The sequence below is a fragment of the Bison bison genome, unplaced genomic scaffold, assembly GCF_000754665.1.
Source record: "Bison bison bison isolate TAMUID 2011002044 unplaced genomic scaffold, Bison_UMD1.0 scf7180017859304, whole genome shotgun sequence".
Classification (NCBI taxonomy): Eukaryota; Metazoa; Chordata; class Mammalia; order Artiodactyla; family Bovidae; genus Bison; species Bison bison.
The window spans coordinates 97,260-112,252 of NW_011489876.1; positions in this window are offsets into that span (position 1 = coordinate 97,260).

Consider the following 14,993-nt stretch of genomic DNA (forward strand, 5'->3'; position numbering starts at 1 on the left):
CCTCTCTCAGTTACAAGGAAATTTTGGGGGTAGCTCTGACGGGGACACTGGCCATTTCACAAGGGTGAACCATAGTCTGGTTGGAATTTCTCAAAAGGCTGGAAAAAATGTCAGTCAAGAAGGTCCTCAATGTGTCTCTACAGTTATGGTACTCTTTCCTATTTTTCAAATTTTAAGTGAATTTTTCACTCCTTTATAAGTTTGGTCTGGCTTCCCCAGTGGCTCAGTGGTAAAGAATCCACCTGCCAACACAGGAGATGCAAGTTCAATCCCTGGGTCAGGAAGATCCCCTGGAGAAGGAAACGGTAACCCACTTCAGTATTCTTGCCTGGGAAATCTCATGGACAGAGGAGCCCAGCAGGCTTACAGTCCGAGGGGTCACAAGAGTCGGACGTGACTTGGCAACTAAACAACACAGCTTGGTTTTTCAAAGGGGAAGATGAGAGGGTAAGAAATTAAAGATTATTTCAGATCAAATCCTTTATTTCCTTTCCTCATAGCTCATTCATTACTCCTTTGCTTTTGTAGAGTTTATTTTCTTTGTGCTATGGTAAACAATGAAAGCATCTCAGGATTTTTTATTTTTTTTCCTGATTATAGATTTGGCCCTCTTCCATGGGGTTTCATATGTAATGTTCTTTTCATAATTGTTTATAACATGTGTGTGATTTCCTCTTAATGTACCATACCTTTTTGACTTTAAAAGGGCCATTTTCTCATATTTTAACATTTTCAAAATTGGATTGTGACAGAGAGTAAATGTGAAGAAATAAATTAACATCTTTTCAATATAACTGTGGATACATAGGAACTATTAAATCATTCTTTGTGTGTATTTATATATTCAGAATATCTTAGAATTAAAATAATTTACATGCTTAATAGGCTAAAAATTGAGGTATGGAAGGAAGTAGAGTAGGAAGATTAGAAAAAAAAACCAACATCTAATCCAATCTGTTGCTTTCACTGATTATAAAACTGAGATCATTTTAGAGGAAATTACTGGTCACAAATTTTTAGGCCAAAATCTTAGAGGGGGCTTCCCTGGTGGCTCAGTAGTGAATAATCTACCTGCCAATGCAGAAGACATGGGTTCGATCCTTAATCCGGGAAGATCCCATATGACAGCAACTAATCTCGTGCACCACAACTACTGCACTTGTCCTCTGGAGCCTGGGAGCTACAACTACTGAGCCCATGTGCAGCATCTCCTGAAGCCTGTGCACCCTAGGGCCCATGTTCCATGTTCCACAATGAGAGGGGCCACTACACTGAGCAGCCTGAGCACCGAGCCTGGACAGTAGACCCTGTTCACTGCAACTGGAGAGGGGCCCGTGCAGGGGCAAAGACCCAGCACAGCCAATAAACAAATTTTAGGGGCAAACTGTCTGTGGAGTGTGTCCTCTGAAATGAATGGCCTTCCAGATAATCCACCAGGACCAGGGCTCTTCACTGAATGTCTTTAAACTGGTGCAAAATTCTAAAAATAGCTCCTCAGCAGACTTCCCAGGATGTCTGGAACAACCCTTATTCATTTCTTTAGACTAAAACACTGGACAATTCTAAGAGACTAGCCTCCTGAGAACATTAGCATCCTAACCTGTCACCTACTTTAAAACCTGGACCTCAGTGTCCTTTTTTTTTTTTTTACTGTGCTATGTCTTTCTGTGCAGGCTTTCTCTAGTTGCAGCAAGTGGGTGCTACTCTCCAGTTGCAGTGCTCAGGCTTCTCGTTGCAGTGGCATCTCTTATTGCAGAGCACAAGCTCTAGGATGTGCGGGCTTCAGTAGTTGCGGCTCCTGGGCTGTAGAGCACAGGCTCAATTGTTGTGGCACACGGACTTACTTGCTCCAAGGCATGTGGGATCTTCCGGGATCAGGGATCAAACCAGTGTCCCTTGCATTGCAAGGCAGATTTTTAACTACTGGACCACCAAGGAAGCCCTGGTGGTTCTGATACAATCATATCAATGTATTTACAAGATTTGATTGCAGGTTACCTTTAAGCACCCAGATGGCATAGCACACAGAAAGATTAATTTTGAAGAGGAGGGAATGATAGGTAGGAAAAGTCCATTGCATATGAGTGCACCCATGCACAGCATCCGTTGATGGGACTGACTGTGAGCAGGGGAGGGAAAGGTGAACAGGCCATGGATGCCAGGGTTTAGCCAGGTCACATGGTTGCTGAGGCTGGGACCAGGCCAGGGCTGAGGGTTTGGCCCCTGCAGAGTCAGGCTCCACTGCACACTGTGCATGTGACCAGCCTGGAGTTGTCTCTAACCCCTTGCTCTGTTTTCCAAATCTGTAAAAAAACACAAAAACAAAAAAACCTTCTTGACCAAATGACAATTTGTTGACCTTTGAAATAATCTGAGCTGGGAGCATTTAAAAGGAAATCTATCATGAATTACCTTGCTGGGATGATATCTAAATGTTTTTGCCAATTTCACATCTGGAAATTAATAATAAAAATAAGAACATAAACATAAGAGATTTATTTAAAATTATAATTTTTGACTTGTTCAAGTCTTGATTTTATTGCTTATTTTACAGCAGGAGAATTGAAAAATAAACATGATCATAAATGTGTATTTTTAAAATGACAAAATATTAAAATCACGTGTTGATGAACACTTTTAGAAAAGTAATCAAATGCAGCTGTTGTTTTGTGTGTTTAGCAGCAGAATTCTTTTATTCAGATGAAGTCTTATGGGAAAGCCGGTATGTAAAAGAGCAATGAGTGGAACTTTATCAGTTGCATGTAGAATTGGGTACCAAGAGGCAGCTCATCTGGGCCATGTATCAGTTAGCTTTTGCAGCAATAGAACTGTATAACAAAGAACGTCCCAATTTATAAAAAAAATTAAAAATTATTTTTAATTTTTTCTTGGCTGCACTGCACAGCATTTGGGATCTTAGTTCCCTGACCAGGGATTGAATCTGTGCTCCCTGCAGTAGAAGCCAGATGTCTTAACCACTGGACCACCAGGGAAGCCCCAACCTCAAATTCTTAGTGGCTTACAACTACAAATATTTCTTTCTTGTTCACAGGTCTGTGCAATGGCTTTCATGGCTCTGTTCTAAGTTGGGGAATTGGTTTAGAATTTTGCTCCATATGAATTCTCATTGTAGGACCAGACTGAAGGACAATTTCCTATCTAGAACTCGTTGGTCTCATGGCAGAGAACGGGGATGCAAGTGGTTAAAATGGAAACATGAGATACCACTCGAAAGCTCTGCTTAGTACTGGCACATAGCCACACCCACACAAATTCCACTGGGCAAAGCAAATCGTATGGCCATAGCCAATATCAGTGGAGTGGAAAAGTAAACTCCTGTGGAAAGGTGGGAAGAGCAGTTGCTGAACTAAAATTTTATGCACTTGATATGTCCTGAGTGTTGTGTCCCCCTAAAATTCACACGTTGAAACCTATCTCCAAAACTGATGCTATTAAGAGGTGGGGCTTCAGGGAGGTGATTAGTCACAACAATCTATTTTGGTTTCTAAATGATGAACATCCTTTTAGTAATATTTTCTGACGGGAAAAGAATGTTAAATACGTATTTTTGTTGTTGTTTAGCTGCTAAGTTGTATCAGACTCTTTGCGACCCCATGGATGGCAGCACTCCGGCTTCTCTGTCCTTCACTATTTCCCAGAGTTTGCTCAAACTCAAGGCCATTGAGTCGGTGATGCCATCCAACCATCTCATTCTCTGTCCCCCTCTTCTCCTCCTGCCCTCAATCTTTCCCAGCATCAACTGCCACTAATTAATATTTTAGGGATAATACTAATGATGTCTCACTTGAAATAAACTGTCTTCTCATCCAAAAAAAAAAAAATGAGAGAGAAAGAGAAAGAGAAACCCCAGAGAGCTCTCTCATCCCTTCCATGATGCAAGGACATAAGCAGGAGTCTGTGACCCAGAAGAGGGCCCTCACCCAACCATGCTGCACCCTGATCCCAGACTCTTCCAGCCTCTAGAACTGTGAGAAATAAATCTGTTTAGCAGACAATTCCTCTCTGCTAAATGGTAATGCTCTAAACTGCTTAAATATATCTTCTAAATACTTAAAAATTTGAGACTTGAGGCAAAACTTATAATTATAGAGGATGCAGTGAGACCATTAATTAACTTGTACCTAGAGTGGATTCAGCCCACTAATTCATATCTTCTGCTTTTGTAGATGTCAAAAGCATCTTGGCAAATATTTGCTGCCAACCGCAATCACTGGTCTTGGTCCTAAGGCCCCTTAGGATGGAAGACTGGATGAGATTTGGGAGGAAACAGAGTGCTTTAATTTTGTACTTGTCATTGATTTTCGTTTCATGTTTTCAAATTTGTTTTATTTTTATTTAAATTTGTATTGGAATATAGCTGATTAACAATGTTGTGAAAGTTTCAGGTGGAGAGCAAGGGACTCAGTCATACATATACATGTAGCCATTCTTCCCCAATCTCTCCTCCCATCCAGTCTGTCACATAACAATGAGCAGAGTGCCCCGTACTGTACAGTAGGTCCTTGCTGGTTATCCATTTTAAATATAGCAGTGTTTACATGTCCATCCCAAACTCCCTAACTATTCCTTCCCCTCACCCTCCGCTCTGCACCATGATCATAAATTCATTTTCTAAGTCTGTGAGTCTGTTTCTATTTTGTAAGTAACTTTATTTGTATCATTTCCTTTTAGATTATGCATACAAGTGACATCTTTCTGTCTGAGTTCCTTCACTCAATATGAGCAATCTCTAGGTCCTCAGCAGTCTCTAGGTCCATCCATGTTGAGGCAAACAGCATTATTCCATTCTTTTTAATGGCTGAGTGTTCCATTGTATAGATGTACCACTTGTTTATCTTAACCTGGGACATTCTCCTGATGAAGACAAAGAGCCCACCATGGAGTTGTCCTATAAGAATGACATATAAGTCCCATCAAGCTCAGGAGGAGCCGTAGACAAATACGATGGAAGGAAAAAACAGCCAGTTTGTATTTTTCAAGATTCCCCCAGATTTTTATGCTTATACAGTTAGCAAACACTTTGGGAAGATTCTTAAACTTTTCTTTTTGCCACTAATGGTCATCACACCAGCCTGCAGATTTTAGAGCAAAGAGATTTCCTGAATCCTTAGCTCCTTCATTATCAAAAAATATATATATTTATTTATTTTTGGCTGTGCTGTCTTCACTGCTGCTCTTTGGCTTTCTCTGCACAGCGGCTCCTCTCCTGTTGCGGCAGTTGGGCTTTAGGATGCAAGGGCTCAGCATTTGTGGCTTGCAGGCTCCAGACAGCAGTCACAGTAGTTGTGACGCTCAGTCTTAGCTGTCACAAGGCATGTGAGATATTTCTAAACCAGAGATTGAACCCAATGCAATGTCCCTTGCATCGCAAGGTGTATTCTTAACCCTTAGGACCACCAGGGACGCCCAAGTAGCCCTTCCTTTAGAAGCAAGAGTGCTGGAAGATCAGTATTGCTTACCAGTTGGCAAAAGACTTAAGTATGGCTTTCACCTCTCCTGTTATTAAACAGCAGAGAGCAGCAGTTCCAGACTTCCTTCATCCTTAAGAAGTGAGCTTCTGTGTTTTGGGTAGAGAAATCTGTCAGCTGATGGATGGATGGTTCTTTGGTGCCTGTAAACCCATGGTCCCAGGAGAGCATCTTTGTGAGGATGTTGACATTTCTGTGTTCTTTCTTCTCTAGAGGCAGATTGGCAGCACCTTCACCCTGAGAGCTTCCTTGATGGCTTAGAGGGTAAAGAATCTGCTTGCAGGAGATGTGGATTCAATCCTTGGGTTGGGAAGATCCCCTGGAGAAGGGAACAGCAACCCACTCCAGTATTCTTGACTGGGAAATCCCATGGACAGAGGAGCCTACCAGGCTGCAGCCCATGGGGTTGGAAAGAGTTGGACACAACTGAGCAACTAAGACTTTCACCCTCCTCACCTGGTGTTCCTGTGATCTGAAGATCTTGCAAACATTCAGGGAAGAAACTTTAACCCAGAGTGGAAGTGTATATCTTGCCAGAGAGATGAGTGGGCAGGGGAGGAACCTGACAGCAAAAAAATCAGGGCCAGAACACGTGACTCTTCTGGTGCCTTCTTTATGGAGTGTGAAATGCACAAAGAGAGAAACCTCAGCTTTTGGAAAACTAACCTAACATTCTCCTGAGTAGATTTCACTGCCAATAAATCAACACTAACCTGGAAGCAACCAAGTTAATGATCTAGCTGAATGTCCATTCATCAAAAATCAAACCTTAATGATCTAGATCAATGCAACCAAGTAGAATGCTCTAATGTCTAGGTATTTGCAACCTTTTGTGTCCCTTAAATTTTATCTGTCTAAGACTTGAGCAAAACTTAGATTATGTGAAACATTAGCTTTGCTTTAGAATTAATTTGTGAACCCCATTTCATTTCTGTATCTCTTTTTAAAAATAGTTATTTGCTTATTTATTTATTTGGCTACACTTGATCTTAGTTGCAGCATGTGGGGTGGGCTCCCTGCATTGGAAGTGCAGAGTTTTACCACACTGGACCATGAGGGAAGTTCCTCTGTATCTCTTTCAGTGAAAAAGACAATAGTTATTATAATCCAGCATACCCTTTGAAATATAAGTGTAGCATTTTAGATCTAAAAAGCTGAATATTACTCAGTCATAAAAAGGAAAGAAACTGCACCTTGTGCAGAGACATGGATGAACTTAGGGACCGTCATACAGAATGAAGTAAGTCAGAAAGAGAGAAACAAATATTGTCTATTAACACATATATGTGAAATCTAGAAAAATAGTAAAGATGAACCTATTTGCAGAGCAGAAATAGAGACCCAGACACAAAGAACAAACATAAAAACATCAAGGGGGGGAAGAGGGTTGGCATGAATTGGGAGATTGGGAATGACATATATATGTATACTACTCTGTATAAAATAGATAACATGAGAACCTACTGTGTACCACAGGGAGAAGAAAAAGAAGGTATAGTCTATTTGTAGGGCATATATTAACCTTAAGAATGCATTCCAATACACATTAGCTGCAGAAAAATACTGTTTTATTTCACTTGTATAAGGTACCTAGGGCTTCCTTGGTAGCTCAGCTGGTTAAGAATCCATCTGCAATGCAGGAGACTTGAGTTTGATCCCTGGGATGGGAAGATCCCTGTAGGCGAGTATGGCAACCCACTCCAGTACTCTTGTTTGGAGAATTCCATGGACAGAGGAGCCTCCTGGGCTACAGTTCATCTGGTCACAGAGTCAGACACAACTGATCAACTTTCTCTTTCACATACAAGGTACCTAGAATATTGAAATTCATAGAGTCAGAAAGTACATTGGTAGATGTCAGGGCCTGGGGGTGGGATTGCGGGTTGGGGAGGGTGATTGGGGAATTAGTGTTCAATGGAGGCAGACTTGCAGTTTAGTTTCAGTTCAGCCCTACACCTGAAAGTAAATGAATTCTGCCACTAACTCAAATGAACTCAGAAGATAAGTTTCGGTCCTGACCAAGATCTGTTGAGACCCTGAGCAGCAGAACCAACTAACCCATGCTATAAACTCACAGTTGGTGCAATAATAAATTTGTGCTGTTTCTAGCCAAGCTATGGTAATTTGTTACAGAGCATGGAAAACAAATACACTTAGATCAACCCTGGAACCCGGGCAAGAATGGACTTAGAAAAGTCTCTGTACTGACAACCTAGTTTCTTCCTGGCTAATTCCAGGAAGACCTCAGCTATCCTCCAAGAGGGAGACAAAGCAACACACAACCCCCATCAGAACCCTTGAGAAGGAGTCCACTGAGCTGGGTTCCTACACTCAGTGGGGATGAGCACAGCCAGATCCAAATGGGGCTTGTAGCTTTATTCTCACAAGTTTAGGGCAGAAATCACAACACTGACAGCCCAGGGCCCCAAACATCCCACAGATGTGGTTTGCTCAAATGCTTAAGAAAACTTAGGATTTGTTGCCAATATATAAAAAAATTCCCAGGTGGCGCCAGTGGTAAAGAATCTGCCTATCAATGCAGGAGACACAAGAGACAAGGGTTCGATCCCTGGGTCGGAAGATCCCCTGGGGAAGGAAATGGTAACACACTCCAGTATTCTTGCCTGGGAAATCCCATGGACAGAGGAGCCTGCCGGCCTATAGTCCACAGGGTCACAAAAAGTCTGATGCAACTGAGCATGCATGCATGTAAAAATCCAGATATTTTATACAGAGATTAGAATTTCTGGCTTTTCTTGAAAACTTGGGAGATATGACAACATGAGTCCCATGGGGACTGAGCAGCAGTGCCTTTTTCAACTGGGACAGTCGTGGCAGACCCCGTGGCTCCAAACTGTCTTGCACCTGGGCTGTTTCACTCGTTAGCTTTAAATGTCAGGTCCTAGGAGACTGCTGGTTTGGCCCACGCTTAGGGCCATGTCCTTGTAAGGATCAAGTTGGCAGTTCAGCACAGAGAATGCAGGAAGCATCCCTAGGTATGGGCAGGGTCGGCAGCCTTTCTTCCAGCGGTGCTGTGGTGTCGTGGTCTCAGCTTTTTGCTGCTCTGGCAGGGGAAGCAGGAGAGGGAAGGGGAGGAGAAGATGGGAGGTGTTGGCTGCTTGCCAGGCAACTCCAGCGTCTCGGAGCAGGTAGGAAGACACAAAAAAATGAGCGGCTGCAGCCAAGCTTGGCTGGAAGACTGAACAAAGAACAAACTGCTGGCGACTCCCGCCTGGAGCTCTCAGCTTGCCAGCAGCCAGGGGCCCTCGGGAAGGCAGGCTGCGACCCCCACACCTGATTGCCATTCATTTCCAGCCAGGCAGCTCTTAGCAACGGCTACTGGAGCTGCACGTCAGCTAGAAACGCATGGTCCCCATGAGCCCGACCAAGCAGAGAAGGGAAGGCAGAGCAGAGAGGAAGGCTTCCCTGGCTTGGCGGTGCAGGCAGCATCTTCAGCACCAGGCAGGAGATCCGCTTTTCACTGATGAGCATCCCTGAGCTCGGGCAGCCTCTCACTATCATGAACCAACCCGCTGGGCAAAGCTCCCAGGAGGCAAGCTGTCTGGCATCCAGGGTGCATTGATAAAACGCAACCCTTGTTCTTTGGCTCACTTAGTCTCACACACTCCAGATGGCCTTTGTCTGGGTCCTCTCAGCCTGGGCCAGTGCGGAGAGAGAGATGGGCAGCCCACCAGCTGCCAGGCATTGCGGAGATGGAGGCTGAGGCAGAAGCAGAGGCGCCAGTTGGTGGAAGGGGCAGAAACCACACTACTCAGCTTCCCAGGAGGGAAAGGTAAGGGGGGTGGGGGGCACATAGGCCTGGATGCTGGACTGCCTGCTGTTAAAGCCCTTTCCCGAATTTCATGAGGACTTGAGAGAGCAGGTTCCCTTTCCCCATTCCTCACCCCACCAGTGTCTTCTCGCTCCATCAGCAGCAAACGCATCCTCTTACATTCCACCACTGGACTGGGGAACAATGGCTACTTGGGAGGAGGATTAACAGGGTGTGATGGGGGTGCTATGCCTTCTTGTCAGGCAAAGATGCCCATCCCTGCTCTGCAGAAAGAGCCCCACCCAGTGCTGTGCAATTAGGGATAACGATGTTCTTCTGTTCATCCCCCCCTGGCCTCGCCCTTGGGCATCTCCTCGGGGCCCTGGTCTGGGTTTACGCACAGGGCGAAGTTGTCCTGTAGACATTCTGGCCCAGAGCCAAGTCCTCATCTGTAAAGTAAAGGGGGTGCCCACAGGTGTGATGTGAGCAATCTCTGAGTCTGCAGGTCACCCCTGAGGGCCTCACCCCCAACCCCAATTGCTGGCACTGGCCATACTTTTGTGTCTTCCCGTGGTCTCATTTGCATTCAGCAACTGGCAGGTTCTTAAGTCAATGTAGGCGGGCTCAGAACCGAGCCAGTGTCCTAACATGAAGTCAGTGCCAGCACTGATACAGCCTGGACATCAGCAAGGATGAAAGCCTTCTGTTGGGTAAGGAAACGCATATGAAAGCAATCCTGAGACTGTAAAGCACAATTTGTTGTTGTCGTTCAGTCGCTAAGTTGTGTCTGACTGTTTGTGACCCCATGGCCTGCAGCATGCCAGGCTTCCTTGTATTTCACCATCTCCTGGAGCTTGTTCAAATTCATTCCCATTGAATCAGTGATGCCATCCAACCATCTTGTCCTCTGTCATCCTCTTCTCCTTCTGCCCTCAATCTTTCCCAGCATCAGGGTCTTTTACAATTAGTTGGATTTTTGCATCTGGTGGCCAAAGTATCAGAGCTTCAGCTTCAGCATCATTCCCTCTGATAAATATTCAGGACTGACTTCCTTTAGGATTAACTGGTTGGATCTCCTCACAGTCCAATACAAATGCCCAAAGTGGTCACTGGTAGTCCTACCATTTCAACACTAGAACCCTAAATGTAATTATGCATTCTCCTGTTTGTTTGCAGCTGACTTCGTACATAGAAAGTCATATATACTCTGCATTCCTTTGTACAGGCTTCTGCTGTCTCATTTGGTTGGAGACTAGCTCTTCAGGAGACAGTGGCGCTTGTCTCAGGATACCAGATGAGAATGCAGCCTGCAGGGTTTTGCCACTTGCCTCTAGGCATCCAGGGGTGGTGTGAGGCTTCTTGTACTTCCCAGGGACTACCGTATATCTTAAACAGCCTAGGACTGGCTCAGTCCCCTGTGCTGGGCAAGAGGTCCTCCCCTGGGTTTTTTCCCCACTGGTGGGTTCTTTGATTCTCATTAAAGAGCTTTGCCAGCTCAGATGATGAAGAATCTGCTTGCAATACTGGAGACCCGGGTTCGATTCCTGGGTTGGGAAGATCCCCTAGAGAAGGGAATGGCAACCCACTCCAGTATTCTTGCCTGGAGAATTCCCACGGACAGAGGAGCCTGGTAGAAAGTGTCAAATACAACTGAGCTACTAATACTAGCACATATCACTAGAACAAGAGCTGTGCCTTTTTGATGTGTACAGCGGCAAGGAGTAATTAACAGGGAAACACCTTCAGTGTATTCCTCCTCCCTGTTTCAGTTCAGTTCAGTTCATTTCAGTTCAGTCACTCAGTCGTGTCTGACTCTTTGCAATCCCATGAACCCCAGCATGCCAGGCCTCCCTGTCCATCACCAACTCCCGGAGTCCACCCAAACCCATGTCCATTGAGTTGGTGATGCCATCCAACCATCTCATCCTCTGTCGTCCCCTTCTCCTCCTGTCCTCAATCTTTCCCAGCATCAGGGTCTTTTCAAATGAGTCAGCTTTTCGCATCAGGTGGCCAAAATATTGGAGTTTCAGCTTCAGCATCAGTCCTTGCAATGAATACCCAGGACTGATCTCCTTTAGGATGGACTGATTGGCTCTCTTTGCAGTTCAAGGGACTCTCAAGAGTCTTCTCCAACATCACAGTTCAAAAGCATCAATTCTTCAGTGCTCAGCTTTCTTTATAGTCCAATTCTCACATCCATACATGACCACTGGAAAAACCATAGCCTTGACTAGAAGCCCTGGTTTAGGGAACTGCACATGACTCACCAATGCCCCTCCCCACTGGTGTCTTCCCCATCTCCAGGTGAATGGCTCCCTTTCCTTGGTGCTAAAATCGCTTAAGTGCCTCTGCACTAGCTTTTTCTCCTGATCCAAGACTCCTTGTGTTATGGCTGAATGAACAAACATAGAACCTGCCGGAATCAGTGGCTAAGAGCTTTACATTTAAGGGGAAAACAAGTCTTCCAACAAAACTGCTTTTATAAGATGCTGCAAATTAGAATGTGATGTCTGTCTTGGAATGGCTGGTCAGGATGTGTGTCACAGCTCTGTAGAGAACCTGCAATTTGTTTCTTTCCAAGTCTTCCTTTTCTCTTGTTTTCTACTTTCACAGTAAAGGTACTGCCAGAAAAATTTCTTGTCTCAAGGACATACAAATTACCTCTTCTCTGAGTCATGCATTTATTCTTGATTCATTCAGTAAACACTGATTGATTTCCATTGATTGGGGATAAGGATACACCAACTGAGGCATTATTTATAAAAAAAAAAAAAACTCCCAAATCTTGCTTTTGTATTACAGTACAATTAAAAAACATCTTTCAAGGACGGGGGACAATACAGAAAATGACTTGTAGAGCCAATACTCAAGTCCGCAGACCTTGCGTAACTTGTGATTTGAATAAAAGCATTGAACAAATGTTTGCATGGTTTGGAATGATTTTTTTTTCCCCAATATTGAACAATAAGCTGATTATTTCACATTTTGAAAAGTCAGTTGCTTGATTTTTTTTTTTAATCTGAAAAAGAGAACCTGGAAAGGAATACAAATTCCTTCCTGGAAAACACGTATCCCTTCATGCCCTCCACTCCTGATAAATAGCACGCGCATACAGCGTTTAGCCAACTGCAGCCCCAGGCATGAGCGCCACATCTGTTACTGAGACGCTGGAAAGGCAGTGGAAAGCAGCCTGGCTGCCTGCCAAGCCTCAGAATCCAGATTTTTGCTGACAAGGCTGTCAATAAATGGGCAGATGGCATCAGCTCCGCTGGCAGGAAGGTTCAGTTCACCCAACACGGGACGTTATCACAAATTCGTGGTGCACTGGGCTGAGCCCTTTGTGGGGCCATTAAAACCATTCCTGGAAGGAGGAGAGAGAGCAGGACAGACCAAGAATTCAGGAGGCACTGGCTTCATTTAATGAGATTAACTGAACCGCCCACAATCCGAAGGCCAAATAAGATTATCCCTGGTGACCGTGCAAGAGATGCGGAGGGGGAAGGGTGCCTCATTCACACTCTGCATTTTATGCCATTTAAACACAAGGATTTGATCCTTAGTGGCTGTGTGTCCCTCTGTGAAGAGAACTTGACCTGAAATAAACACTTGCTAGGAAGGCGCTGCTTGTCTGCTTTATAAGCATATGTGCTTGCCAGCTTGTCTTATAAGAAATGTGTGCATATCCTGAGCCTGGAGCCGGCAGCTCTAGATGAAAAACCGCTGATGTGAGCTCTCTGTCATATCTAAGCCCCAGAATAAATAGCACAGGGAACCTTCAGAGAGGTCCCTCAGAGAGGTCCCTCAGAGAGGTCCCCAGAGGGTGACCTGGGGACAATGCCCTTTCCTGTAGGTTGTTGTTGTTTAGCCACCAAGTCTCGTCCAACTCTTTTGTAACCCCATGGACTGTTAGCCCAGGTGGTGCTAGTGGTAAAGAGCCTGTCTGCCAATGCAGGAGATGTAAGAGACCCTGGTTCAGTCCCTGGGTAGGAAAGATCACCTGGAGGAGGAAATAGTCCAGTATTCTTGCCTGGAGAATTCCATGGACAGAGGAGCCTGGTGAGCTGTAGTCCATGGGGTCACAAAGAGCCAGACTTGACTGAGCGACTGAGCACACGTTCACACAACCTTTTACGTTGCTGATTCTCCCACTTCCTTCCAGCTATTCTTGCACATCAGATTTAAATAATTAAGTCTCACCTCCATGAAAAGCTTTTTATTTTAGGTTCTCATTATCTGATGAGAATATACATCTATCCAACACTGGGCCTGGAAAAAGAGGAATAGAAGCCAGGCTTAAAATTGTCAATCAAATCTGAGTTGTAAACAGGATTTAGGGGGTTAAAAGGAAATGAAGGTGGTTTCAGAATCTATGGGTTTGAGGGTTTGAGATCCAGCTACAGATGGTTTCTTTCTCATTTCTCCTCTTGGTTGCCTTGGATTGCTAGGAGAAGAGAGAGAATCCACTCCCAGTTTTAAGGGTGTAGCTGCCCCTTTTAGGCAGCATTCAGGTAAACTCCTGATCTGCCTGCCTCTCTGTCAAGAAGATAGGTTGAATTGTGCCCTCCCCCCTACCCCTCCTCCCCCGCCATTCATATAGGAAGTCCTAACCCTCTAGACCTCAGAGTGTGATCTTCTTTGGATATAGGTCATGACAGATTCAGTTAGTTAAGACAAGGTCATGCAGAAGTTTGTTGGGTTCCTCATCCAACTTGACTGGTGTCCTTATAAAAAGAGGACATTTGAACACAGACATGAACCCAGGGAGAAGACCATGTGAAGACAAAAGCAGAGCTCAGGGTAACGTGTCTACTAGCTGAGGAACACCAGCAAAACCGCCAGAAAAGATTGCCAAAGATGGACAGCAAGCCACCGGAAGCTGGGAGAAAGACATGGAAATTCAATTCTTCCTCACTGCCATCAGAAGGAACCAACTCTGCCAACACCTGGATCTTAGGCTTCTAGTGGCTACTGAAGTACTCAGTTTGCCTTTGTTACGCAGCCCTAGCAAACTAGTACAGTCAGGTAGCTAGGAAATGAAGTCAAGGGAAGCAAGATAATCTTTCTTACTGGATTCATCCTCTACCCACCTCCCAGGCCCACATGGTTATTCCTAAAGAGCATTCAACTCTCTGCTCCATTTGGGCAGCCAAAGCTGCCCCTTGAGTGTGTGTGCTAAGTTGCTTCAGTTGTGTCCCACTCTTTGTGATCCTATGGACTGTAGCCCTCCAGGCTCCTCTGTCCATGGGATTCTCCAGACAAGAACAATGGAGTGGGTTGCCATTCCCTTCTCCAGGGTATCTTCCCAATCCAGGGATTGAACCTGGGTCTCCTACATTGCAGGCAGATTCTTTACCATCTGAGTCACCAGAGAAGACACTCCATCCTCTTTCTAACAAGTAAAAGGAAGGAAGCTAGCTGCTATATGAAGAGTCTCATTTTTTTTATTGGCCCATTCAAGGTTTCCAGGGATATCTGCTACACAGTTGGTTGGCAAACTCTTAAAAACATAATGACAGGGTGGCAGATGAAGGGGTGTGGCTGCTTACCTTTGTTCTTCTACTCCATACCTTGGAGACCAGGAGTTTTGACCCCCCTTGTAAGTAGGGCTAATTCAGTTGTGCTCACCTCTGCATAGCATTAGCAACATCTGGGAACTTAAACAAAACACTAGGATCTGGGGCTCCATCCCAGAATCTCTGGTCAGGGATGCTTGAGCATCAACCTCAGGCAAT